This window comes from Hyperolius riggenbachi, chromosome 11 (assembly GCF_040937935.1).
Source record: "Hyperolius riggenbachi isolate aHypRig1 chromosome 11, aHypRig1.pri, whole genome shotgun sequence".
Classification (NCBI taxonomy): domain Eukaryota; kingdom Metazoa; phylum Chordata; class Amphibia; order Anura; family Hyperoliidae; genus Hyperolius; species Hyperolius riggenbachi.
This window is the reverse complement of record NC_090656.1, coordinates 47,916,643-47,943,941: the sequence shown is the minus strand read 5'-3', so window position 1 is coordinate 47,943,941 and position 27,299 is coordinate 47,916,643. Positions and strand designations below refer to the sequence as shown.

Here is a 27,299-nt window from a genome sequence, read left to right as displayed (position 1 = left end):
TTATCAGTCTCTCAGGACAGGGAATAGAAACTTCTCCCCCAATGGGGCCCCCTGCGGCTTCTAGGCCCCTCCATGGCTGCATCCCTTGCAGCGTCTATTGTTACATCCCTGTCCCCTTTCCCATAAGGCATCTTTACCTTTTCTCAAATATATAATCTGTTCGGCTAATATTACGGTGAAACCCCTCCCACAGTGTGATGTCATGACCACGGTCCTGACAGTTTGCTCTCCATGAAGCTCATTGCATTGTGGGAAATAACAGCTGTTTCCAACTGCCAAGCAAGCAGTATCTCCCTCCGTGCATAGAACTCTCAAAAACAAACTTTCCGCAGACATCACTTGCCAGGACTAAAGATGTCGCCACCATTGATAAATTTCAGAATGTAAATCAAGGAGTGGAAAGATTTTACAATGGGCAAAATTGGACTAAATAATCTATAAATTAATATTGTAAAAAAATAAGCAATTTTATTCATTACAATATTGTCACTACAGGTCCTCTTTATGGGCTGGGGCCCTCTAGCAGCGATCAGAAAAGTGCTGCAACAGGGGAACCCTATGGGGCTGGTCCCACAGAAGCGATGAAGGGTCTCAAAAACGCTGCCTGCAGCATTTTTGCCGCAATCCCAGTTCGATAGTAATTAAGGGCAAATTGCAATCACTTCAGAAATCCCTCTGAATTGTGAGTGATTTTGGAATCGCATACAGGGCCAGTAGTGATCCCCAGCCCTAAATCGGGAAAGCCAAACATTCTATCTACTTTCCGTGGATTGCATCCCCCATATATTCTGGTGGAGCATGTACTACTGTACTAGATGCTGGTGACAGTGTCACTTGCCATATGTTGATGCTTCTTAAAAATGTACAGATTGTACTCAACAGGAAGATGTTCCTAGCACTTATCTGTGCTGTCCAGGCCAATAATCTATTTGCAAGAGGCTTAGACCATTTTTTTTTTTCATTTTACGTAAGATGGGAATTCTTGTTGATCCAGTTATGTTCAATAGAAGCAACCTCTGATGGCATCAATGAGACAACATACTGTATACAGACAAGACACAGAACATTCACAAAGCACCACGGCTGCAGTCACTAGGGAGCGCTCTATAAGCAGTAGCAGTGTTAGGGAGTCTTGCCCAAGGTATCCTACTCAATAGGTGCTGGCTTACTGAACAGGAAGAGCTGAGATCTGAACCCTGGTCTCCTGTGTCAGAGGCAGAGCCCTTAACAGTATGCATCCACTGTTAGATAGCAACTAAAAATCTACTCAGCAGCACTGAAAAGGCTTGGTGTTTCTTTAAAGTGGACCCAAATTAAAAATACAAGATTTCAGATATAAAATCTATTTTGAATATTATAATAATAAATAGCAGCCTTTTTTCAGCTGCATGATGACAAATATAAAATATTTTACGTTTATTGAAGAAACCCCTCCCTTCCTTTCATATTGCCGGCAAATAATCCGGCAGACTGGTGGAATAGATGGTGTCCAGCAAAGGAGGAATTGCTAATGGCTGCCACCTGTCCTGTATAACCCTAGTTATGAAAAGAGAAGGGTGAAAAGCATGCACTGAAATGTTCATAGGCTTGAAGGAGTGTTTATTTATCTTTGTATGTGTCAGAGTGGTGCAACTAAATATTTTGAATTAAAAAAATGTTTGGTTTGGGTCCGCTTTAACAGTTTCACAGCATCAGAACTTTGTTTTTCTTACCCAAGCCTCATTTTTAGCTGCACAGAAGAAATCTGCCCAGGCATTTTCCCCCTGATGCTGTGCAATGCATGATGGGATTTCTAATGTTGTTGTTCTCCTTCTGCTTCTGCTGAATTTGAGATTTGAAGCCTAGCGCGCGCAGCTGGGAGGGGTGATCAGGACACAGGACAGTTGGAACTGTGTCTCATGCTCCCTGTTACCTCCTTTCAACCAAAAAGATGGCTACCCCCATGACAAAGATGGCAGCCCTCATGAATCACAAACATTTGCCTGTTCTTTTAAAACAGGGTGGGTAAGAGATTATATTACCTATCTATTTTAATTAACATAACTAATGTAACTTAATGACAGTATGTTTGTTTAGGCTGAAGTTCCCCTTTAAGTAGATGATTTCAATATAAATATCAATGTCGTATTATGAAGCACCTGTGCTATAGTGCAACGTTTTATATCCTGTGTGGATTTACAGTTGTTAGCAGTCGGCTGTCTTGTGCATGATGTATGCTACCACAAGTCATAAGTCAAGTACAATTCACCTTTCTTGCTGTCTCCTCAGGGGATAATCCCTGTGGAAATGTATCAGTAAATATCAGCTGTTTGACGTGCGGCATCACAAGTTCAAGGCGCATTTACAATCTTTTACTTCATCCTTCAGGATCTTCATCCGGGGAAATTAACTACTTCACCACCACCAATACAAACACTACTGAATAATACTCAGACATTTTTTTCCTTTTTAGCTACGTGACAATTTTCCTGATCTTAGCTCTTTTGTAGCTTACCTGACACACACAGTTTTGGTATCTTCTCTTCTGGACAGACACAGCATGACAAATAATAAATCCCACACATAATGAATAAATGCAATACTTAAAGGATACATCCGAGCAACCTAAAAATAAAAAAATCCACTTATCTGGGGTTTCCTCCAGTCCCTGCCAGCCGTCCTGTGCCCTCGCCGCAGCTCCGCTTCACGTTGGTGGTCCGGGGTCCCCACCGGCACAAGATGTCCACTGCGCCTGCGTGAGCGGCTCTCAGAGTTGCGTTGACATCATCCAGACTGTACTGTGCAGGCGCAGTAGCTCTGTGCCTACGCTGTACTGCCCGGATGACGTCAGTGCGTCTCAGTGAGCCGTGCAGGGAAGCGCAGGAAGATGCCATCCTGGCAAGGTCAGCATCTGCACCGGAGGGGACCGGGAGCCACCGGAGCAGCGGCAAGGGCACAGAACGGCTGCCAGGGGCTGGAGGAAGCCCGAGTTAAGTGGATTTTTTATTTTTTAGGTTTTTCGGACCTTCCCTTTAGAGAGTACTCGAGGTGGATATAGATCATAGGACACAGAGGCAAGTTCTCTGCCCAATGACGTGCCTCTGTGTCCTTCTGGTGCTGCTGCCAGTCCCCCCTGGGCTCTGCTGTTGTCACCCCCAAAACCAGCATCAGGTTAGCGACAATCTGATTGTCGCTAGCCTCCTGTTTACCTCCAGCCATCAATCACTCCGCTCCCTCCTCCCCCGCCTCCACCAACCTGCTCCCCTCCTCTGTCACCTCATTACCCCCCCCCCCCCCTCCTCCAATCGACAGCTAAGCCATGACCCAGAAGGAACTTCCGGGTTGTGGCCATCTTGGATTCGTCCGCCGGTGATCGGAGGCTGCGGAGGATGAATGGGGCCACAAAGAGCGGCGGAGATACATCCGGGAGGTGGTGTGGAGCAGGTAGTATGTTTTTGTTTTTTTTACTTTTTTAAAGCTGCCTCGGGTTCTCTTTAATGGGGCCCCAAACACTCTATTGATATTGAGCCCCAAAACCTACCAAGGACAGACAGCTGCAGTGTCAGAGAGGTGTATTACTGTATATTAGAAAGAGTAAACGGTTTAAGGATTACCATTATGCAATGTACATATAGAGGTGCTCATTACTAGCATAGCACCAATGAAAAGCTAAAAGGTGGATGAGGGAGGGCCCCTAGTGGGCCCATCTGGTCCAGGGGCCCCGAATCAGATGTAGTCGTAAACCTTGATTACACCGCTGGTTGCTTTCTAGCTAGTGTTGTTCAAATCCGGGTTTTATCATTCAGAAATGTCGTACACAGCAGTTCAGCACCATTACGATCAGTCACGGGGTTTCTTTCCACATCACCCTTCACGTGACTCTGATATCTTCTTCCTCCAAGCCAGGAGGAAGACAGAGATGCATGAAGCACGGCATGGAGTACAGTCCCGTGACTCTATCCGCTCTCAATGGTGCTGCACTGCTGTGTACAACATTATTATTATTATTGATTTATAAAGTGTCAACCTATTCTGTGGTGCTGTACAAAGTAAAAAACAAACATGAGGTACATAATAATACAGAGAAATGAAATACCGTACACCAATATACAAAGTACAGAATTGGTAATGACAGTGGCAAAAGTAAAATGATGAATTAAGTGTATAATGAATTCTAAGACACAAAAGGGTTAGAGAGCCCTGCTCTTGTGAGCTTACAATCCATACCTACAGGTAGTGTGCTTTAAGATGTCTAGTAGGAGTGCAAAACAATATCTCACTACCGAAATATTTGTACAGGTAACTACTATCTGTCACACGTTGCCAAATCAGGCTTGACCTTATTGTACATAACAAAGTTAATTAAAACCTCTCCCTGTGCAGCAGTTTGTTTGATTCAAGTGATCTGCTTTCAGGGATTTACTAAATACATGAATTGTATCATGGACGCTAGTCTGATCAGTTTGACTGCAACCTATATTCACAATTTGGCAGGTAGGTAAGTATTGCTGCAGGGGTCTTTGCTGATGCCCCTCACGATAGTATGTACATATATATATATATATATATATAAGGAGAAACTGTTCCACCGAGGATAGCTTTGAAGAAGAAAGCACACTCTTGAGAAATAGATTCGATCAGAGAGGCTTTCCAAAGAATGTAATTGAGAGAGCTTACACAAGAGCAAAAGGGAGTAAGAGAGAGGATACTCTAAGTGATAAGAAACAACACATTAATGGCCTCAATTCACTAAGCTTAACTCCTGTCTTTAATAACTTTTCTGAGCTGTTTTACGGTTATCACCATGGTGATATAATTGTGATAACTGTAAAACAGCTCAGAAGAGTTATTAAAGACAGGAGTTAAGCTTAGTGAATTGAGGCCATAGCGTCAAAAGAAACATCCTCAGTAAGGCTTATAGGCTCTTTTTCTAAACAGTCGCATCAAATTTATGAAATTATGGATAAGTATTGGCCAGTCCTACATCAGGATAAAGAACTAACTAAACATTTATCAGTTAAACCGTCTATTACTATATACGCACTGAAAATTTGAGGGACATGCTAGTCCATAGCGCTTTTTCTAGCAGAAAAATGGATAAGACGCACCTAAATTGGTTGCCACCAAAACCAAACGGCTGTTATAAATGTGGCCACTGTAAGGCCTGCTCATATGTAGCAAAGAAAAGAGAATTCTGGGCGAAAGCTGTGAATAGGACTTTTACAATTAGGACTTTCATCAACTGCAATACTCGGGGTCTGGTTTATGCAGCCACATGTGAGAGCGATCTGTTGTATGTGGGAAAGACAACCAGGGCTCTGAAAGATAGAGTTCTAGAGCATGTTGGAGATATAAAACATAAAAGAGACACCCCGGTTGCCAAACACATCAACGTTCACCATACCTCCAATCCACTGGCAATCTCAGTGGAAACAGGGCAAAAGGGGTGGAGATTTAGATAAAAAGTTGTTACAGCTCGAATTAGCCTGGATCTTTAGGTTGGATACTGTAGCCCCAAGGGGCTTGAACGAGGACTTTTCTGTTAAAGGCTTTGTTTAGAGTATACCCAACCCACTTATCATGCATATTGTAAATTTCTTTGATCTCATAACACTAATAAATGCAATTGGTTGATTCCTCCCCCCATATTTCTCCCCCTGCCCTGGCATCCATACAGTGAACCTCATATGCGGCTATCCTCCCTCCCACCTCCATCCCTCTGTCCTGACATGCCTCTCCCCCCCCCCCTTATTTATTCCCCCCCAGGGTTTGTTGTCCCTATTTTACACTCACCAGAGCTGGATCTCAAATATTACACAGGCAGATGTTAAATGTCTAGGATGAGGGTCCATAGAATGAGTCTGTGGTCCCAGTCCTGATGTATTACATCTGAGTGCCACTATGGGATATGACAAATTTATTCAGTGTATGACATCCAATAAGTGAGAGACACCAGCACTGCGGGACCCCTATATTGATGCAAACGTAATGCACGTGGTATCAGCAGCGTCTCTTGGTTGCTGCACGAGTAGTAAACAATCACTTGCGTGATGTTTACTCGTTGCCAGGACAACCATGGAGCAGGACGCAACGTGCTCAGTCAATCCAGCCTATGAGCGCACAGTGACGGCCGGCGGATGTGACGTCACACACTGGCGAACAAGGGCGATGAACGGAGCACACTGGGGAGAGTTTTAAAGTATACAGAGCGCCGACGGTGGCGTTAGTCAAGGTGAGGGAGAAAACAGTATATGCATCAGCAGGAGGGGTGGAGTTTCTTGAAAGGGGTGGATATGAACAGTGCTTTTTAAGCATCCCGGAAAACCATACATTGAGCTCTGACTTGAGCGTGTTGCTGGGGGAATCTCTGCTGGTTGGGTGGAGGGTTGAGCCTGTATATATTGTATATATTGTTAATGATGTGTATCACAAACTCCTGACGACGCCTCATACATGAGGTGAAACAATTGTTGAGTCACACTTCTGGGCATCTGTATCTGCACTGCTCACACACCCTAATGGTGACAATATTCCGACCCAGTCACCTTCTATGAAGGCATTTTCTTCCCCTATGGGGAACATGTATGTGATGTGTTATACATATCAATTTGGCCATATATGAATAGGCGAATCTTTATCAGACACTAGTCCAATACTGCATACCGGGCACAGCTAACTAGCAGTGAGATTTCTGGGGGATAGCTACACCCCATGATATATATGTACATACTATCGTGGGGGGGATCAGCAAAGACCCCTGCAGCAATACTTACCTACCTGCCAAATTGTGAATATAGGTTGCAGTCAAACTGATCAGACTAGTGTCCATGATACAATTCATGTATTTAGTAAATCCCTGAAAGCAGATCACTTGAATCAAACAAACTGCTGCACAGGGAGAGGTTTTAATTAACTTTGTTATGTACAATAAGGTCAAGCCTGATTTAGTAGGACTGCAACTTGGCTTTACGACAAAGGGGAAGTGACCTAACATTATTGAACAACAACACTATTTCTAACGCCTGCTATACTGCTGCTGCTGCAGAATGAAACCTGTGTGCAATGTTCGTCACGAGCGCGACAAAACGCGTAGGGCGGAGTCGGAGGTGCGCACCGACGTTACAGGAAGCAGGGTGAGCCGAAGCTGACGTGCTGTTCTCGGTCCAGCGACCAGTTTGTATGCCGGTTCTGTCAGTCACCTATGCTTTTAATAAAGATTTTAGACAATTACTACTGGAGTAAGGACCTCCCTGGCTGACTACTTACACTACAGGCTATAACGCAAGACGCGTTTTTGGCGAGTGGAATCATGGGGGGGGGGGGGGGGGACACATCTGCTTATGCCTTCCATGGTGGTGGCACTACCCGCAGGAGTGAACTAGCCCTTGAAGTACTTTTTTTAGTTATTGTATTTATAAAGCACCAACATATTAAGCAGCGCTGCACATTAGTTTAGGTTACAGACAATATTTAGGGGTGACATACAGCAATATGACAATACAGGAATACAAGAAAGACCAGATCAGGCAGCACAGTATGAGTATAAGGTATGCTTAGTCAGTCACTGGATGGAGCATGGAGATTAGGCAAGTTAGGTACACTCAGATGCATAGCATGGGTGCACCGTAATGGAGGTGCATGATCAGGTAGGACACAAAAGGAGGAGGACCCTGTCCAAAGGCTTACAATCTAGAGGGAGAGGTAGCACTGTGTGTGAATTTTAATATTGTTTTTCAGGGTGACTTTTGCTTGGATTGCAAGTGGAGTTTTAGAAGTGCAGTGGTTTCTATTGCTGATAATGTTTTTGAATATATATATTTTTTAAAAACCAGTTAACGACCGCCTAACGCCGATAGGGGTGTCTCCGTGAACAGTCTGCGAGCCGCCGATCGCGGCTCGCAGGCGAAATGTAAACACGCGGGGAAGAAATCCCCACTGTTTACACCATACGGTTCTACTGCGCCGTAAAGGAGATCTGTCAGTTTCGGTCATCCTGCGCCGCCCAGATAAAGGAGGGGACGGAGGGAAAGCCAGGGAAGGCGGAAAACGCTGCGGAGGCCCCCCTCGCGGCACAAATATAGCCGGTGGTGATCAGACCCCCCCAGCAGGTCATCCCCCTAGTGGGAAGAAAAGGGGGAAAGTCTGGTCGCTCTGGCTGCCTGCTGATCTGTGCTGTGGGCTGGAGAGCCCACGCAGCACAGATCAGCCAGAATTCGGTGGTTAAAAAAGCAGTTGCACGCAGGCGGTGCAGCCCTATATCAGCCGATGCTGCTTAGTTACCCAGACCTTGTCTTTTTCACTCTTCATGTCATGATTTGGGTATTGATGGCTTTCCTTTTTTTCAGCCTTGATTGGGAGACTGGAATAAATATTTAAATATGTGTTTTCTGTACAAGCATGCTGTTGTAAAGAGCAGGGAAGGCTGCAGAACTGACAGAGTGCCTGGTGTAATTTAGACGGCTAAAAAATCCAAAGCCATTTTTTGTCAACATACTGCATCTTTAGTGGTGTAGCAGTCAGAGTTTAAAGAGGAGCTTTAACTCAGGATTGAACTTCATTCCAGTCAGTAGCTGATACCCCTTTTCCCATGAGAAATCTTTACCTTTTCTCAAATAGATCACCAGGGGGAGTCTGTATGGCTGATATTGTGGTGAAACCCCTCCCACAGTGTGATGTCATGACCATGGTCCTGACAATTTGCTGTCTGTGAACCTCATTGCAATTGGGGAAATAACGGTTGTTTCCAACTGCCAAGCAGTATCTCCCTTTGTGTATACAACTTTCAGTAACGAACATTCCACAGAGGTAAACTGACAGGAGCAGAGATGTCTCCACCTATGATAAATTTGATATTTAATATGATACATTTCGGAATGTAAATCAGGAAGAGGAAAAGTTTTACAATGGTCAAACACTGATTAAATAATTTATAAGTGAATATTGTAAAAAATAAGCAATTTTTATTCATTATGCTATTTTCACTACAGTTCCCCTTTAATATCCTGTAAAATTTATCCATGAAGAAAACCAGGAACCCTCCTCCCACTTGATACTGAAATGGTTAATCAGCAGTTATCTTTCACACATCGCCATGTCCTGATTGAACTGGGTTTCCGCTGAACCATGCCTGTTGTGAAGATTGCTATTGGGCTTGAGAACATATGCACTTACCTTGCACCAGTGCCTTGCTAACCTCCCTCTGTGACACTTACCTGCCAATGCTTTCCATATCCAGCTGCTACATTTTTGTTAATCCTAAAACTACTTTTCCTGGTGTTTTTCTACGCATTCTATGCATGGGTTCATTATTTGCAAGCTTCAAGGGATTTTTTATTATACCATATGTTTTAATAATAGGCCTATTGTATTTTTACAAGTACGGTATCCTATAAAGGAAGGTTTTTCTTTTACTTTTTCTGGTTTTGGGGCAATTATTGTATTATCGTTTATGGTTTAATTTTTACTTTTTGGCCACAGGTATAATTTAAAATATATAATACATCAATGTTTGCTTAACAGAATGTAAACTCTGTTACTGAACTACTAACTTCCTGCCCCGGCCCCGCTTCTGTTTATAGACTGGCAGGCCAGTGTGACAAGTAACATCATTTGTGGTGGGAAATTTAAATAAAAACAACTGGAGAGGAGACAAACTGAATCAAGAAGAAAATTAGCCTGTAATCAACAGGAGAGCGGCCGCGCTGCAATGAATGGGTGGCTCAGGATGGTGCTTCTGGAGAAGGATTTCAGAGATTCTTAGCAAGTTACATAGAATAAAACACAAACTGAGTGTGTATTGCACTTTGAGACCTCTTTTACAGTTGGGCACTTTTTTGTGTTGCGTTACCCTTTCTGCTTGATGGGTAGCACAACAGTAAATAAAGTGTATGGGGCCCAGTACACTAACCGTGTCATGTCAGGTTGAGCCAGAAGCTTCCGATCTGGCGAGTCCAACAGTGCCATCAAAAAAGAGGAGAAAAAAAGGGCACAGCTGCATAGAATACCCTTTATTGTGGCTGGGTAGACACAATTAATACAGCAGATGGGAGAAAGGTAAAGTCTGACCGCTATTTCACAAGCCTTAACCCTGCTTCATCAGAGAGTCAGCAGTGCGTTTCCGTCTGACTTCTGCGGCAGCTGAATGCATGTAAGTCAATGGGCGATGCAGAAACTTTAAAGAGGAACTCCAGTGAAAATAATGTAGTAAAAAAAGTGCTTCATTTTTTACCATAATTTTGGATAAATGATTTAGCCAGTGTTTGCTCATTGTAAAAGCTTTCCTCTCCCAGATTCACATTCTGACATGTATTACATGGTGACATTTGTACTGTGGGCAGGTTATGTAGCTGCTCATAGCTGTTTTGGCTGTTAGAGACAGCTGTAAACAGCCATTTCCTGTCTGTGAACATTGTTACATTGTGGCAGTTTGCCCAGAGTACCGCGGTACCAGAGCCTCTTGTGGGAGGGGTTTCAGCACAAAATCAGTCATACAGCGCCCCCTGATGGTCTGTTTGTGAAAATCATTATATTAAGTAAACGGGGGTATCAGCTACTGATTGGGATAAAGTTAAATTCTTGGTTGGAGTTTCTCTTTAAATACGTTGGCTGCGGCAATGCGGTATGCATGCATGGAACAATGCAAACATAATGGGAAAGCCGGAAATCCCAGTGAAGTACTTTGTGTCTAGCATAGAGTACATCACTAGGCAACGGTAAGCAAGCGCCTCAAATGTGTAAGGTTTCTCAATAAACCCTCATACTCATTAGCTAGGAAGAGGATACTTGTCTAATTGCTCCTATTTTGGCTCTTTTGACTAGCACTATAAACGCTCGCCACTTATTACTAAGCATCCCACAGGCCAGGGGTTGGTCTGAGGAGCATTTGATCAGCATTTGATAAATATCTGCGTGCCGAAATGTCGTGCTATATCTAGTGGCTGTGCTACTAATAAATCAAGCTATAATTGCATAAATCCAGGTCGAGACCCAGTCGTTTTGACACCTGTTGCTGGCAATCGGGTGTTGGCTGGTTGACTCCGTGGTTGAAAAAAGATTTGTGGTCTGAGCGATTGGGCAAATAATTTTTTTTTTCTGGTTGGTTTGAGGAGCACCTGCACTTGTTAGCGGATTTCAAATTGGGGAAAGACTATGTCACCCTTTTCCCTCTGCTCATTGCCTTTGGCTGTAGGGTGGAGCTGGTTTAGCACCAGGGGGAGGACACTCTGTTTTTGTTTGTTTTTTAAATTAGAAATAAACAGATTTGTGCTACAAGAACATGTAATTTCTTTTTATAACAAAAGCACAGCACCACTGTGCATTGCCAGTAAATGCTTGCTGAGTGACTGTCAAACCTGAGCTCATCTCTGCTATGTACTACACGCCTAGTTATTAATGCTTTTTGAATTAACTGGATATATATGACATACTCATACTGAATTGGATACATATGCCATACTCATGTAGTGGCAGCTCCTAGTGCTTCTGTACTTTGAGCTGGGGGGTCCTTGTGATTTTAATACAGATGACATTACTTTGGGACAAAAGTATCTTATTGTATCTTATGCTAGCAGTATTTCCACTTGAAGTCAGTCAAGAGAGGCAGTTGAAAATCTGCCGTAAATAGTAATACAGAATGCTTTCATTTACATGCGGATCAATCTGTGCACATAAATAGGTGCTAAATTAATATAAAATATGCATTAGCAAAACAAACATTTTTATGCATGAACCCTCAACCTCTTGTGTGATAGGGCAATACTGAACTATTTGATGGCATTTTTAGCTTTGTGTCTGGAGATGGGATTTTAAAAAAGACCCACATCTTTAATGGACCACTATTGCGAGAAATTGTAAAATTTAAAATACATGTAAACACATACAAATAAGAAGTATGTTTCTTCTGGAGTAAAATGAGCTATAAATTACTTTTCTCCTATGTTGCCGTTACTTACAGTAGGTAGTAGAAATCTGACAGAACCCACAGGTTTTTGACTAGTCCATTCTTCATGGGGGATTCTCAGTATTTTAATTTATTTTTTTACAAAAACACTCCCTGCAAAGGATCTACACAAAGATGCATGCCGTCCCCCTTATCTGTTTGCACACTATTCTGGCAGTTGGTCTGAGCAACTACCATTCACTAAGGCTAGGTCCACACTTGTCCGCTGCAGAACGGACAATGTAAACAATGTTTTTTTTCCCTCTCCGTTTTGAGAGAAAGCTTTTTTCTGCAGGGATGTTTCCAGTCCATGGAAACATCCCCAGGCCGTGGGTGGGGGGGGGCGCCATGCTGGTGGGGAGAGCAGGCAGGAAGGGAAGCAGCGGTGGGGAGGGGTGTCAGTTCCCCCCTCCCTCACCTGGGTTCCCCCTTCCCTGTCCCCCCTCCAGCTAGTTTCAATAATTTAAAACTCCTTTAAAATCAATATAATGTAGCAGGCGGCTAGCGGGGAACTTACTTCCTTGCGCTCCACCGCTTGGCGCGTTACTTCCTGTAATGCCGTCCAATGAACAACAGAGGGCGGCATTGCAGGAAGTGACGAGGCGAGTGGTGGGACGCGAGGAAGAAAGGTCCCTGCTCACAATATATTGATTTTAAATGATTTTTAAATTTGAAACTAGCTGGAGGGGAGCGGGGACGGGGACCCAGGTGAGGGGGGGGGGGGGGGACGGCTGCTTCCCCATCTAGCATGGCGGCCCCTTCTCACCCACAGGCTGTGACAATCCATTTCTGTTTACAAAACTGCCTGTGTAGAGGGGGATCCATTTTCCCATTCATTTTCACTACCCCTCCATGTCCGTGGAAATGTTGCACAATGAGTAAAGAGGGCTGCTATTTTAACACTGGTATCCGTGGCTCCAGACCAATAAACGGAGCCACGGAATACGTTTCCGGACCAAGTGTGAACCTAGTCCAAGTGCTTTTGTAAATAAAGAAAACCATGAGAATCCCCCATGAGGAGATGGGCTAGTCCAAAACCTGTCAGTACTGTCAGATTTTTACTACCTAAGTAAGTGTCCGCAACATAGGAGAAAAGTAATTTATGGTACATTTTACTCTGGTAGAAATGTACTTTTTATTTATGTGTTTTCATGTATTTTAAATTGTACATTTTTTACGATAGTGGTCCCTTAATCATAGTGTCACATGTCCCAGCCTATCTAGATGTTGTTTTGCATCTGTTCCCTGTCCACCCGTGGCTGCCACTCTCAAGCAGCCTATATTAGGCTAATAATTTGCAGTGCTTGCTTCTGATTTTAGCGGATGTCGATGCGCCTCGTAACGTTAATTGAAAAGACAGCTACAAAGTGATGAAACAGCATTGCTCTCTATGAGCCTAACCGATACTTTGATATTTTAATCTCCATGGTGTTATGTTGCCATGGAGACAGGCTGCTGAAGGATACAAAACTGTAATGTGTTTGAAAGTCACCTATCCGTCTTGTCACAGAATTGTTGTCACAGTACCACATTTACTTAATGCCTGAATTGTTGACCTATAGGTGGATCTCCCCTCCCTCTTTGAGGAAATTAACATTGCTTTTTTAGGTTCTTGTCTGGAGACTTCCTGGTTGGAAAATTAAGCTTGAGGTGGGGAAAGTTGACTGTTTTGGCTGAGTTAGAACTTGTAGCATATGGTAATTACTTTTCCTTCTCCTGGGAATGTGACAGCTGGTAGAAGTAATGGCATTGAATGAATAATGTGTTTAAAGCAAATCTATAGTGGGTTGCTGTAATATTAGCATACTATGCAGTCTCACCAGCCCACCACTTCTCACTGCGTTCTTGGCTGGTTCCCAAAGCTGGATGAGGCTCATATTATAAATTTGATTGTTTGATCCAACTCTCCAGCCAATGCGACTTCTGATTCTAAAAGCCATTCTAAAGACCTGTGCAGACAGATGTCTTAAAGGGAACCTGAACCAAGTAAAATTATTTAACCACTTGATGACCACAGGCTTAAACCCCCTAAAGACAAGGCCATTTTTCATTAAATAGGCCACTGCAGGTTTAAGGCCTCTTGCACACTGCACGCGATTCCGATTCAGATTCCGCTTTTTAATCAGTGTTTACATCCAATTCAGATTCTGATTTGCAGTTTGCTCCCTGCACACTGCAAATCAGAATCTGAATCGGATGTAAAAACTGATGAAAAAGCGGAATCTGAATCGGAATCGCGTGCAGTGTGCAAGAGGCCTAAGGCCTCACTGCAGGGCTGTCCAGCTCAGCACACAAGTGATTCCCCCTCCCTTTTCTCCCCACCAACAGAGCTTTCTGTTGGTGGGGTCTGATCGCTCCCCCAATGTTTATATTTTTTTTATAAATATTTATTTCATTATTTTATAAATAAATTTGACCTTTTTTTCCCACTCCCTCCCACCCCCGCCAGCCTATCACAGTGATCAGCTGTCATATGACAGCTGATCACTGTAGTGTCTCCCAGGGGGACAGACGTGTCACACGGCTGTCCCCAGTACAGCGCTGCCTTGGATCGCAGCGCTGTACACTGTTATTAGACGGTGGTTTCGCCGGCTAACAGTCTCCTAGCGGCGATCGCATGCTGGGATGCTGATGACGGAGCGGAACTCCGTCATTCAAGCGGGAATGCGTGCCCATAGGTGTGCGCGATCCCCTGCAAACTCCGCCCCCAGGACTGCATGCCGATCGGCATTAGGCTGTCCTGGGGCTGCCGCCGCGTCTCTTTAGGTAGTTAAAATAAACACATGATGTACCTGCAAATTAATATTACAGACTTATCTCTCCATCAATTCCTCTCAGAAGCTCACCATTTTCTTCCAACGATTGCTTCCAGTTTGGACAAGTTTTTGTCAGAACTGAAATACATCAGTTGCTGTCAGTTATATATCAGTTTCTGTCAGTTATAACTGAAAGGACAACTGATGAGCAAGGTAATGTCCATGTTTCCCTGAGGCTCAAGTGGGCGATATTACAATTTAACAGTGTCAATTAAAGTGGACAAACAAGACGCGGGAGAGGCGAAAGAGATTGATGAATAGATTACATGAGAAGTACCGTAAGTATGACTTGTGTATGTTTATTTTGACTTTTAATTTTTGGTTCAGGTTTGCTTCAAAACAAACCTGAGCTGTAAATTAAAAGTCAAAATAAACATACAGTATACCTGTCATACTTACCTCCCGTGTAGTCTACTTATCAATCTTTTTCTCCTCTCCTGCCTCCTGTTTGTCCACTATCACAGGATGGAATTCTCCAAACTCAATTTTGAAAATGGCCATTACACCGTAACAACTTCCTGGCCAGCACACTGGTAAACTGTAATATCGCCCACTTGAGCCATAGGGAAACATGGACATTACCTTGCTCATCAGTTGTCCTTTCAGTTATAACTGACAGCAAGTGATATATAACTGACAGCAACTGATATACAGTATTTCAGTTCTGACAAAATCTTGTCTGAACTGGAAGCAATGATTGTTAGAAGAAAATGGTGAGCTTCTGAGAGGACCTGACACAAACAGGATGAAAAGGCACCCAAAGGATGATAAAATGAATTAAAATCTATAAAATGAATAAGGTTTGAGGTGGCTTACCTCAATGAAGACAAATTCATATATAAATGAATAATCTTGAATAGCACTGGCAACGGCTTTTGTGGGTCTCCGCCCACTTCCTCAGGCCAAATCAATTGCTACGCTATGTTCAGAGCCAGAAACAGAGCGCCTTTGTGGTTTTTTCATTTAGGGTGACCACTCACCCCTGCTTTTTTTATTTTCTGAGATGACCTGACAGCAAGGTAAGTTAGTTATATTCATTTGCAAGTACATCATGTGTTTATTTTAAATTTTACTTGGTTCAGGTTCCCTTTAAAAAGACTCTGTAACAAAATTGTCAGCCTTTTTTCTACTATCCTACAAATTCCTATATCTATTTTAAAGTGCTCTGGCTTACTGCAGCCTTTTTAGTTGCTTCATTGCTGTAATAAATCAAATGTACTCTCCTTTGTCAGGCTTGTCCGCCTAAAGAGGAAGTGGCTGTAATTGTTTACAGACAGGAGGAGGTTACACTGACAGCCCTGCTCTCTCTGAGTCTCTTTGAGCCTTTCACACACTGAAAACTGTGAAAAGCAGAGCTCACACATTCCCTGCTCTCAGTAACTCAGTATCATCTACTGATAAAAGCTGATAATCAAAATGGTGGTAGTGACAATACTAGATGGTGGGACATACACTCCCAATAAGCAGAAAACAAGTGTCGGTTTGATCTAACGTATCAAAATTTATTTGTTCCAAAACTTCAAAAATTAAAAATACGTATTAAAAATACATGGGTTGGCCACCCCGTCATGACTCATCCACTCAAATCACCACACAGACAGACACACGCCGGCATCTATCACTAATAATGGATCTAACTATATAGTGACATACAGGGCAAGTCCAGTTGCATGCGAAAGGCATGTGATGCCCATATGTAGATATAAAGCTGTCAGCAGGCAGAGTCAAGCAGCACAATAGCGTTAAACAAGCCTTTTTGTTAGTATGCTGGAGGATCAAACAACATGCAGTTCATTCCTTGATGGGTAGTAAAGCAAAATGGTAAGCATAGATGTCAGGTCACTGTGTGCATGAAGCATCAATATTAATCAAGTATAAGGTGGTTGTCAGGATGTTTCCTCAACAAAACATTGATACAAGTGCCATGCGCTTCATAACATCACAGGTGAATAGGAAAGTTCATCTCACCATATCCATGGGTACAGGCACAGTGTTGTTTGGTGCTTACTACCAGTCCAAGGTGTTGAATTAACGGATGCTGGGGATACAGATCCTGCATGTGTAGTCCAAAACAGACAGACGGGCGTCAGCAGCCCAGGCTGTGATCAGCGCTGCAGCCGTCCAATGTGTATGGCAGAGTGGCTGGTGGAGGCCGTGGGTTGGGGCCTCAGCGTGACTCTAGAGCAGAGGTCGGGACGGCGTGGCATCCCATGCGTCAGACAGACAGTGATAAAAGCTGATAATTGTGAGAAGCATAGCTCATAGACTATGATATGGACCTGCTATCCATAATCACTACTAAAGATTGCAGCATTCTTTACAAGGTAAAACATTTACTAAACTATGAAATAAACTTTAAAGGCTGAATTTATTGTTCAATAATATAACCTTTCATGGAAACTGTAATGCAGTTTACAGGAACATGCAATATTATGATGAACGTCCTGTTTGGCAGCCATATTCTTTGTTTACAAAAACAGTTTATAAAACTGCTTTTTTTGGGCCAGGATCCTGGTGGGGTGCAGCGAAAATGTGACAGAGGGGGACAGGAGATGAAAACCTACAGGCTGGTATGTTTATTTATATGAGGTTTTTGGGTTACAGATTCTCTTTAAAGAGGAACTCCAGTGAAAATAATGTAATAAAAAAAGTGCTTCATTTTTACAATAATTATGTATACATGATTTAGTCAGAGTTTGCTCATTGTAAAATCTTTCCTCTCCCAGATTCACATTCTGACTTGTATTACATGGTGACATTGTTACTGTGGGCAGATTATGGAGCTGTTTCTAGCTGGTCTGGCTTTAACAGACAGCTATTTCCTGTCTGAACATTGTTACATTGTGACAGTTTGCCCAGAGTACCGTACGGTACCAGAGCCTCTTGTGGGAGGGGTTTCAGCACAAAATCAGTCATACAGCGCCCCCTGAGGGTCTGTTTGTGAAAATCATTATTTTTCTCATGTAAAAGTGGGTATCAGCTACTGATTGGGATAAAGTTCAATTCTTGGTCGGAGTTTCTCTTTAAGTTATACAGTGCTTGTATGCCAATTTCCAGGCACTTGCGTCTTATAGTCAAAATGCAGGGAGTTCCTGACTTGTGAACGCCGGCTAATACGAACCTCCAACCCGCCTCAATGTCGGAGGCTCCCTGTACTGTGCCCATACAGAGGGAAACACAGAGGGACAAACAGAGGACACAAAGGGGCATAGATGGGGACAGAGGCGGACTCATGGGGGACACAGTAGGACACAAGGGGGACAGGGAGACACAAGAGGTACAAGGAGGCATGGAGGCAGAATGGGTGCATAATCCACAAGGTGCCCCTTCACCATGGATGCAGCAGGTTTGGTATATATGTTTCCCCTGGTCTTTGTCCTCTAAACCTAGCTGCGTCTTATGGTGAGGAGCGTCTCATAGTCCGAAAAATACGGTATTTTAAAGAAGCATGGTGTCCAGTAATGTCTGAAAGGGTTAATAGCTTCAGTTTCTTGACAGCTGTATCTGTCACTGAGCTGTGGGCCTCTGAGCCAGAGCACTGAGCTCTCCAGGCTGGCAAGTGTTCTTATAATCTCAAAATGCAATAAGACTTCAGAGGACTTCTGTCTGTAACCTACAAAGTTATGCCTGGTACTCACCGATCAATTTTGTACAGAAGTGATCGAAAAATTGATCAGAAACCTGATCTGACCTGTCGGAAATGACCAATTTGACTTGTTGACATGACAGGAAATTGCATGGTGATTACCAGGCATAATTGGAAAAATAGCAGACAGTTGGAAAATAGCAGTGTTTTGCTTGTATATGATTTGAACTGGATACCACATTTTTATGCAAGATGGCTGCTTCCAGGCTAGCTGAATGTAACGAGGGGTGGAGGTGATTATGAATTTCACACAGGTGACCTTTGGGCCGAAGGCAGGTAGGATAACTATCTAGTCAGTAAGGAGTTAAGAGGTAGATTTTTAATTGTATTTGATGCTAGACTGTAAGGCGGTTTAGTAGGAGTGGGGGCAGCTTTTCTTTTAGGCTGGAGTTCTGCTAAGCTGGTCTTTTCCTTTAACACAAACAGACTGCATTGCTGTGAGCATAGTAAGCTGTGTAGGGAGGCATTTCAGTTATTTATTCCTTCTCGTGACCATCCTGCTTAGTCACTTTAATCTGCTGTTGCTATAGTAACAGTAGCATTTGTGTCAACTTTAATATTGGTGAAATGTCTTGATGCCCTTTTGTAGTATGATTATGGGCAGAAGTATGATTATAGGCAGATGGCCAGCAAGAAGCATTTTGTTCAAATAAACCTGGGTTCCTTTTAGTATTTTTGTGTGTGTGGGAAAACAGTTTTTTGGCCTAAATTCCTTACCTTTCTCCTTATGCTATATAGAACATTTTTATCACCTGCAAATGAAGTTAAAGGACAGCGGAAGTAAGAATAATATGTAGGCTGCCATATATATTTCCTTTTAAACAATACCAGTTGCCTGGCAGCCCTGCTGGTCTATTTGGCTGCAGTAGTGTCTATATCACACGAGAAACAAGCATGCAGCTAATTTTGTCAGATCTGACAATAATGTCAGAAACACCTGATGCAGCAGCATGCTTGTTCAGGGTCTATGGCTAAACGTATTAGAGGATCAGCAGGATAGCCAGGCAACTGGTATTGCTTCACCCCCTCATGACCGCCCAATGCTTATAGGCGTTGGGAAGGTGGCTCCACCAGGACCGCCTAATGCCGATCGGCGTCAAGTCCTGGGGCGAAGATTAGCGGGGATCCCCCGCTGAGTGACGGAGCAGAGCTCCGACATCAGCCTGCTAGCCCGTGATCGCAGCTAGCAGGCTGTTAGCAATAAAAAAAACTGTTTCTTACGGTTGCACAGCGCTGCGATCCAGTGCAGCGCTGTACAGGGGACAGCTCTGTCACTGAGCTGTCCCCAGGAGAGGCTGGAAAACAGATCGCTCATATAGGCAGCCTATGAACCAGGGACCTAGCAAAGCGAGACTGCTGAACACTATGCCACCGTGCTGCATATGTTTTCCAATGCGCTGGAGCTTGGTCACTCTACAATTTAAATCATTTGAGGCCCACACCATCCGCCTCTACCACCCCCTCCCTGCCATTGTTGTTCCACCCCACAATTTCTCGATGACCTTGCCTCCTGGCTCCTTCACATCCTCTCCTCTGACCTCCCCACCATCATCCTTGGGGATTTCAATATTCCCATCGATGAAGCCCTGAACTCCGCTGTGACCCGGCTACTCACCATTGCCAACTCACTTGGACTAGTACAACACGCCAACACCCCCACTCACACTGCAGGTCACACGCTCGACCTTATATTCACTAAATCCACCACCATTGCAGACCTTGACATCGCACCCTTTCCACCCTCAGACCATCACCTTCTCACCTTCAACCTCCTCATGGAAGGCACCTCCAAATTACCCACCCACCCAACTGGTCGATGGCAGCGAGACCTATGCAAGCTCAACCCTAGTGTCCTTGCTGGCCCCCTCCATGCCCTCTCCTCCACTCTCCCCACCCTAACCTGTCCTAATCTTGCTGCAGCTCAGTATCGCCAAACTCTCTCATCAGCCCTAGAGAAAGGTGCTCCACCAATATTTCGCCGCAACCGACCCCCTAACCCCCAGCCCTGGCGCACTACCCATACTCGCAACCTCCAGAGGAAAACACGCGCCAATGAACGGAAATGGAGAAAAACTAGACTTAACCAGGATTTCCTACAGTACAAGACCAACCTGCTGCAGTTCCACACTGCCCTTGCTCATGCGAAGCTGGAATACTTTACCAAGCTCATCGGAGCACAAGCTTCCAACCCCCGGCATCTTTTTGCCACTTTCAACTCCCTGCTTAAACCCCCCCCCCCCCCCCCACCCTCCGTTTCCTCCTTCTCTGCCACAGATTTAGCCACCCACTTCACCAACAAAATTGTCTCCATCCGCCAGGAAATATCCAATCTCCAATCTTCACCTCCCACCCCCTCCCGACCAGCTCCTCCTCCACCCTATCCTCCCCTCACATCCTTCACTCCTACTACCACCGAGGAAGTCAACCACCTACTGAAGACTTCCCATACCACTACTTCCCCCCTTGACCCCATCCCTTCTGATTTACTCCAGCCTCACTTCACGGAATTGGCCCCAGTCCTCACTACCCTGTTCAACCTCTCCCTATCCACAGGCACCTTCCCCTCAGACTTCAAGCAGGCCACTGTACTACCCCTGCTCAAGAAACCCTCCCTCCACCCCTCGCTACCCTCCAACTACCGTCCTATCTCCCTCCTCCCCTTTGCCTCAAAACTCCTTGAGCGTCTGGTTCACAAACGACTGACCCAGTACCTCAATGCCAACTCACTACTAGACCCACTGCAATCTGGATTTCGGCCTGCCCACTCAACCGAAACTGCTCTCACCAAAGTGGTCAATGACCTTGTCTTAGCTAAAGCTGAAGGTAAATACTCCATTCTCCTCCTCCTTGACCTTTCAGCAGCTTTTGACACAGTAAATCATCCCCTACTGCTCCAGTCCCTCCTGTCCTTGGGCATTCACAATCTCGCCCTGTCCTGGCTTTCATCCTACCTCTCCAACCGCACCTTCACGACCGCCTTCAATGAGTTCTCGTCCACCCCCAACCACCTCTCGGTCCCCCAAGGTTTGGTCCTTGGCCCCCTACTGTTCACCCTATACGCATCCTCCATTGGCAAGGTTATCTCCTCCATGGGTTTTAACTATCATCTGTATGCAGATGACACCCAGATCTACCTCCACACCCCTGACATATCCACCACTACCATGGACAAGGTCTCCTCCTGCCTATCAGCCATCTCCTCCTGGATGTCTGCTAGGTTCCTGAAACTAAATCTAGACAAAACGGAATTTATGATCTTCCCACCCCGGCCATCCACAAACCTCCTAGATGTGCATGTCACTGTTAACCACACTACCATTCGCCCTACCTCTCAAGTCCGCTGTCTGGGTGTCACCATGGGCTCTGCACTCTCCTTCACTTCCCACATCCAAAACTTCACAAAGTCCCGCAACTTCCACCTTCGTAACCTTGTAAGATTCATTCTTTCCTGACCTCTGCCACCACCAAACTCCTCATCCATGCCCTCATAATTTCCCGCCTTGACTACTGCAATGCCCTTTTGTCTGGTCCCCCTATGACCCGAACAGCCCCACTGCAGTCCATCATGAATGCGGCAGCCAGAATTATCCACTGCTCCCATCGCTCCACCATGGCACATCCCCTCCTAGAATCCCTCCACTGGCTTCCTATCCAGTCCAGAATCCGATTCAAGATACTGTGTCTGACCTACTAATCTGTCCACAAAACCTGTCCAACCTACATTTCCGATCTTACTCAGAAGTACACACCTAGCCACTCACTCTGCTCTTCCAATGAACTTTGCCTAACCGCCCCCCGCATCACCCAGTCCCATGCACGCCTCCAGGACTTCTCAAGAGCTGCTCCAACACTATGGAACTCCCTACCTCCACCCATTAGGGCAGTCCCCTCCTTCAGCATCTTCAAGAAAGCCCTCAAAACTCACCTTTTCACTCTGGCCTACTACCCCTCACAAGTGCTCTAAGCCCACAGCTGAACTCTGGTCCCCTACCGTTCGTGTCCTTACCTCTCCCTCTAGATTGTAAGCCTTTGGGCAGGGTCCTCCTCCTTTTGTGTCCTACCTGATCATGCACCTCCATTACTGTGAACCCATGCTATGCATCTGAGTGAACCTAACTTGCCTAATCTCCATGCTCCATCCAGTGACTGACTAAGCATTACCTGGTACTCATACTGTGCTGTGTGATCTGGTTTTCTTGTATTCTTGTATTGTCATATTGCTGTATGTCACCCCTAAATATTGTCTGTAATCTAAATTAATGTTCAGCGCTGCGTAATATGTTGGCGCTTTATAAATACAATAAATAATAAATGTATGTACTATAGATGGATGAAGTGTAGAGCTAATCTATAGCAATAATATGTGATTCTCTGCCAGTTTACCCTTATGAGATCCCCCCCCCCCCCTTTCTAGTCCTTTGGCTGTGGGAAAGCCAGTGGACTGTGTGCTAAAGACATGGGACTTGAGTCACAAAACGGTGCTAAGTGTTAGCACGGCTTTTCGCACTTCTTAGCGCGTTTTAGCGTGAAAAAAACGGGTTTTGTGCGAAAAGCCGGTTATCGCGTTGCAATAATTCGCATTCGTGCATTAACGTTCGTGTTTGCGTGATAACGCAAATTTATCACGCAAACGCGACCGTTAACGTGTGAAAAATTAGCGTTGACACGCGAATGCAAACTTCGCGCGAAGCACTTTTCACAGCGTGCTAACAGTTAGCACCATTTTGTGAATCAAGCCCATTGTTTTGAAACACAAAGCAGGAAATCAAAAGATATTTAAGCAATACAAAGAATTGGGAGTAAAGCAGATTATCCCAGATTTGCTGATAATCTCCAGCATTAATCTTCACATAAATCATTGTGAGACAATTTAATACAAACAAAAAGCAAGAATTATTCGCAGAGCTTGTCTTCTTTGGCACAGAAACCACGTAGGCCACAGTGACACACTTTCCCTCCATAAATACTGTGTATCGCTGTTGGCAGTTCTGCTTTCCCAGCTGGGAAAAGATGCATTTTAGTTTTCATTCATACTGTAGATTAGCTTATGTGGAAAAAAGAGACATGTAAGGACGTTATAACAATGATCCACCTAATGATATGGCTGCATGTTATGGACCCTCACCGCTTTCACTGCTACCAGGCTATGCTGAACACCAGTAGGCCCTAGATTACAGTTTGCCTGTAGACCTCCTTATGTTGTGGGCCTGCCTTCCTCCCACTCCATGTGACCTCTTGCAGGCACTTAACTACCCTCTTTCCCTGAAATTAAGACATCCCCTGAAAGTAAGCCCTAGCAGGAATGTCTAGCATGCTCAAAATGTACCGTAAGCTCTACACCAAAAGTAAGCCCTAGCGGCTGGAAGGGGAAAAAGTATGGCAACTTGTGTTTCTACTGCAGCCCATGGTCTCACGGGCAGGACCAAGGCTCCATCATTGGGCCAATCACTGCACTCGCTGCTATTCAGTGAGTGCAGTGATCGGCCCAATAACAGAGCCATGGTCCCGCCTACAAGATCATCGGCTCCAGTAGAAACACTAGTTGCCGTACTTCTTCCCCATAGGCTGCAGATCGGGGACACAGCAGCATGGAGTTGGGGGGAAGATGATGTTTGTGGGGATATTACAGGATGGGGGGGGGCAGCACAACATGGAGTTAGTGATATGAGGAGAATGCAGGGGGACATTGGAGGACACAGGGGACATCAGGAGGACGTAGGGTTACATGGGACACAGGAGGTTAGGGGAACGAGGAGGACACGCGTACATAGGGGGACACCAGGAGGACACTAAAGGTACAAGGGGACACAGGGGCACTCAAGAGGTGGATCCAGCAGAGATAGAGGTGGCACGGTGGGGAAGGCAGGTGGACACACAGCACAGGAACTTGTGTGTTCCTAGAAATATAAGACATCCCCTGAAAATAAGCCATAGCACAACATTTAGAGCAAAAATTAGAAGACACTGTCTTATTTTTGGGGAAACACGGTATATTCTAATCTCTACCTGTGCTCATATCATCTCCATTTTCTACAAGCAATATACATGCTGGAAATACAACTATATATTTAGTTGGGTGTCTGCAGGCTGTACAGAGGCTGAGATTTAGATAGGAACATGTACTGCTTAGCATGTAAATTATAGAGAAATATGATGTTATCTGAGTTTTTCTCTGAGCTTACGCCTTATACACATGCTATATATATGGTTTTCTGTTGGTTAAAGCTGACTTTGATGAGAATCTAGCATGTGTGGACCCCTGAAATGCAGTCCTCTCAACCGAGTACAGGCCAAGGGCATTGTTCTCCTCCATAGGTGCATAAACTTACGCAATTATTATTGGGACTCAATTCTTCAAGTGGTACAGATGCGTCGCCAGCCTACAGGCTTGCAACATGTTCTGTTGCTGAGGAGGAGAGACAAGTCCTGGTGAGGTAAGTGGGTAGGGTAAGGAGGAGAACTATGGCCTCTGCCCATGTTTGGATAAGATGATCCAGCAGTCTGGATCTTTCGCTGATGTATCAGAGCCACAGTACACTAGGGTTGCAACGGTATGAAATTAGACGGTATGGTAACCGTCAAAAAAATATTACGGTATGACGGTATTACGGTATAGATGGCCAGTATAGATGGCTAGTATAGTTACCCCAGTATAGGTACAAGTGCCTTCCAGTATAGATGGCTAGTATAGTTGACCCAGTATAGGTACAGGTGCCTCCCAGTATAGATGGCTAGTATAGTAGTTGCCCCAGCATAGGTACAGGTGCCTCCCATTAGAGATGGCTAGTATAGTTGACCCAGTATAGGTACAGGTGCCTCCCAGTATAGATGGCTAGTATAGTTGTCCCAGTATAGGTACAGGTGCCTCCCAGTATAGATGGCTAGTATAGTTGCCCCAGTATATTTACAGGTGCCTCCCAGTATAGATGGCTAGTGTAGTTGATCCAGTATAGGTACAGGTGCCTCCCAGTATAGATGGCTAGTATAGTTGCCCCAGTATAGGTACAGGTGCCTCCCAGTATATATCGCTAGTATAGTAGCCCCAGCTAGTATAGTGCCTCCAGTGCAGCGGTGGGGGAGAGCGGGCAGAACTTGCTCACTTTCCTTCCTTCAGTCAGCCACACACGGCGTCCTATTTTGTTCCTCCCAGGCGTCGTCACTTTAATAACAGTGCCCCCTGCGATGACATGCGGCTATGTCATCACAGGGGGCGCTGTTACAACGCAACGACGACGACTTGGAGGAAGTAGATTGTAGCAGCGTGTGGCTGAAGGAGTAGGTTCTGCCCGGCGATGCGGCCATTCGCCCCGCGTCGATGCGTCCGCCCTTCTCCCGCCGGTGTAACCGTTCTCCCCCCGCCGATGCGCCACTCTCGCCCCACCTCCTAATACCGGTAAAACGTGATTGTGCATGTATAATTACCATGCACAATCAAACCGTGGTATACCATCATACTGGTATACCGCGGCAACCCTACAGTACACATGCTAAATTCTCAGCAGATGAAGCCCGGCCAGCAACCTCAGTTGAGAACCCTCTGTGTTTATGAGGTTTTATCCCTCCTGTTCCGCTGTGTTTTACAAGTTGACCCCCTCCCCACTTTGTAGCACTAGAACAGGAAGGCTAGCCTATAAGCTAGCGAATGGTCTGTACAGAACTTGGCTCTGAGGTGTCACTGGAGGGATTGAGTCCAGATCCCTGTGGGTGACAGTTCTTGTTTGTAGCTGCTATTCACTTATGTTTTGTTATGAATTCCACAAGCCTGTACAATGATTTTGAACACACGCTTGTGTTTATGCGCTGTGCAGTCATCCCTAGAGATGTCCTTATCTCAAGGAAACACTAGTTATCTTGGAAAAAAGGTTTGAAATGATTGTTTGTTCTCTTCCAGGTATTGAGTGGCTGCAGGTTGTTTTCAAAGGCTGAAGTATGCTTATTGACATCCTTGTACAGTTTTGTTGATAATATTTCTCACATCTACAGACAGTGTTATCATGTGATACAGAGAAGATCCAGAGTGCAAATACAGGAAGTCCCGGAGCCCAGCAACTTAGAGAGGAACTGTAGTGAAAAGGGGAAAAAATATATCCATACTTGGCAAAGTGAGAAGTTAATAAATAGAAGAGAGATCAAGAAATGATTGATATTCGCCATGTAATTTGTTACATAGTTACATAGTTATTTTGGTTGAAAAAGACATACGTCCATCGAGTTCAACCAGTATAAAGTACAACACCAGCCTGCTTCCTCATATATCCCTGTTGATCCAGAGGAAGGCGAAAAAACCCTTACAAGGCATGGTCCAATTAGCCCCTAAAGGGAAAAATTCCTTCCCGACTCCAGATGGCAATCAGATAGAATCCCTGGATCAACATCATTAGGCATTACCTAGTAATTGTAGCCATGGATGTCTTTCAATGCAAGGAAAGCATCTAAGCCCCCTTTAAATGCAGGTATAGAGTTTGCCATAACGACTTCCTGTGGCAATGCATTCCACATCTTAATCACTCTTACTGTAAAGAACCCTTTCCTAAATAAATGGCTAAAACGTTTTTCCTCCATGCACAGATCATGTCCTCTAGTCCTTTGAGAAGGCCTAGGGACAAAAAGCTCATCTGCCAAGATATTATATTGCCCTCTGATGTATTTATACATGTTAATTAGATCCCCTCTAAGGCGTCTTTTCTCTAGACTAAATAAACCCAGTTTATCTAACCTTTCTTGATAAGTGAGACCTTCCATCCCACGTATCAATTTTGTTGCTCGTCTCTGCACCTGCTCTAAAACTGCAATATCTTTTTTGTAATGTGGTGCCCAGAACTGAATTCCATATTCCAGATGTGGCCTTACTAGAGAGTTAAACAGGGGCAATATTATGCTAGCATCTCGAGTCTTTATTTCCCTTTTAATGCATCCCAAA

The 27,299-nt window shown here is 44.6% G+C and overlaps 2 protein-coding genes and 1 long non-coding RNA gene across 4 annotated transcripts in view; 2 read left to right on the top strand and 1 right to left on the bottom strand.

Annotated features, from left to right (window-relative positions):
- The window catches only part of VAT1L (vesicle amine transport 1 like), a 132,923-nt gene that overhangs the window by 21,665 nt on the left and 83,959 nt on the right, over window positions 1-27,299 (top strand). Inside the window, exon 1 of one of the 2 annotated variants that reach the window (XM_068260564.1) lies at window positions 6,125-6,211. The exons of the other annotated variant lie outside the window; for it this stretch is intronic. The gene's annotated coding sequence lies outside the window, so the exon portion shown is untranslated. Of the gene's footprint in view, window positions 1-6,124; window positions 6,212-27,299 lie in introns of those variants that run through there. 2 annotated transcript variants of the gene reach the window in all.
- CLEC3A (C-type lectin domain family 3 member A) overlaps window positions 1-27,299 on the bottom strand; it is a 126,876-nt gene that overhangs the window by 93,210 nt on the left and 6,367 nt on the right. The window lies entirely within an intron of this gene.
- Window positions 13,372-26,500, top strand: LOC137538536 (uncharacterized). Its single transcript, XR_011024828.1, has 3 exons — window positions 13,372-13,567; window positions 17,241-17,303; window positions 26,363-26,500. It is a non-coding gene; the product is annotated as an uncharacterized lncRNA (long non-coding RNA).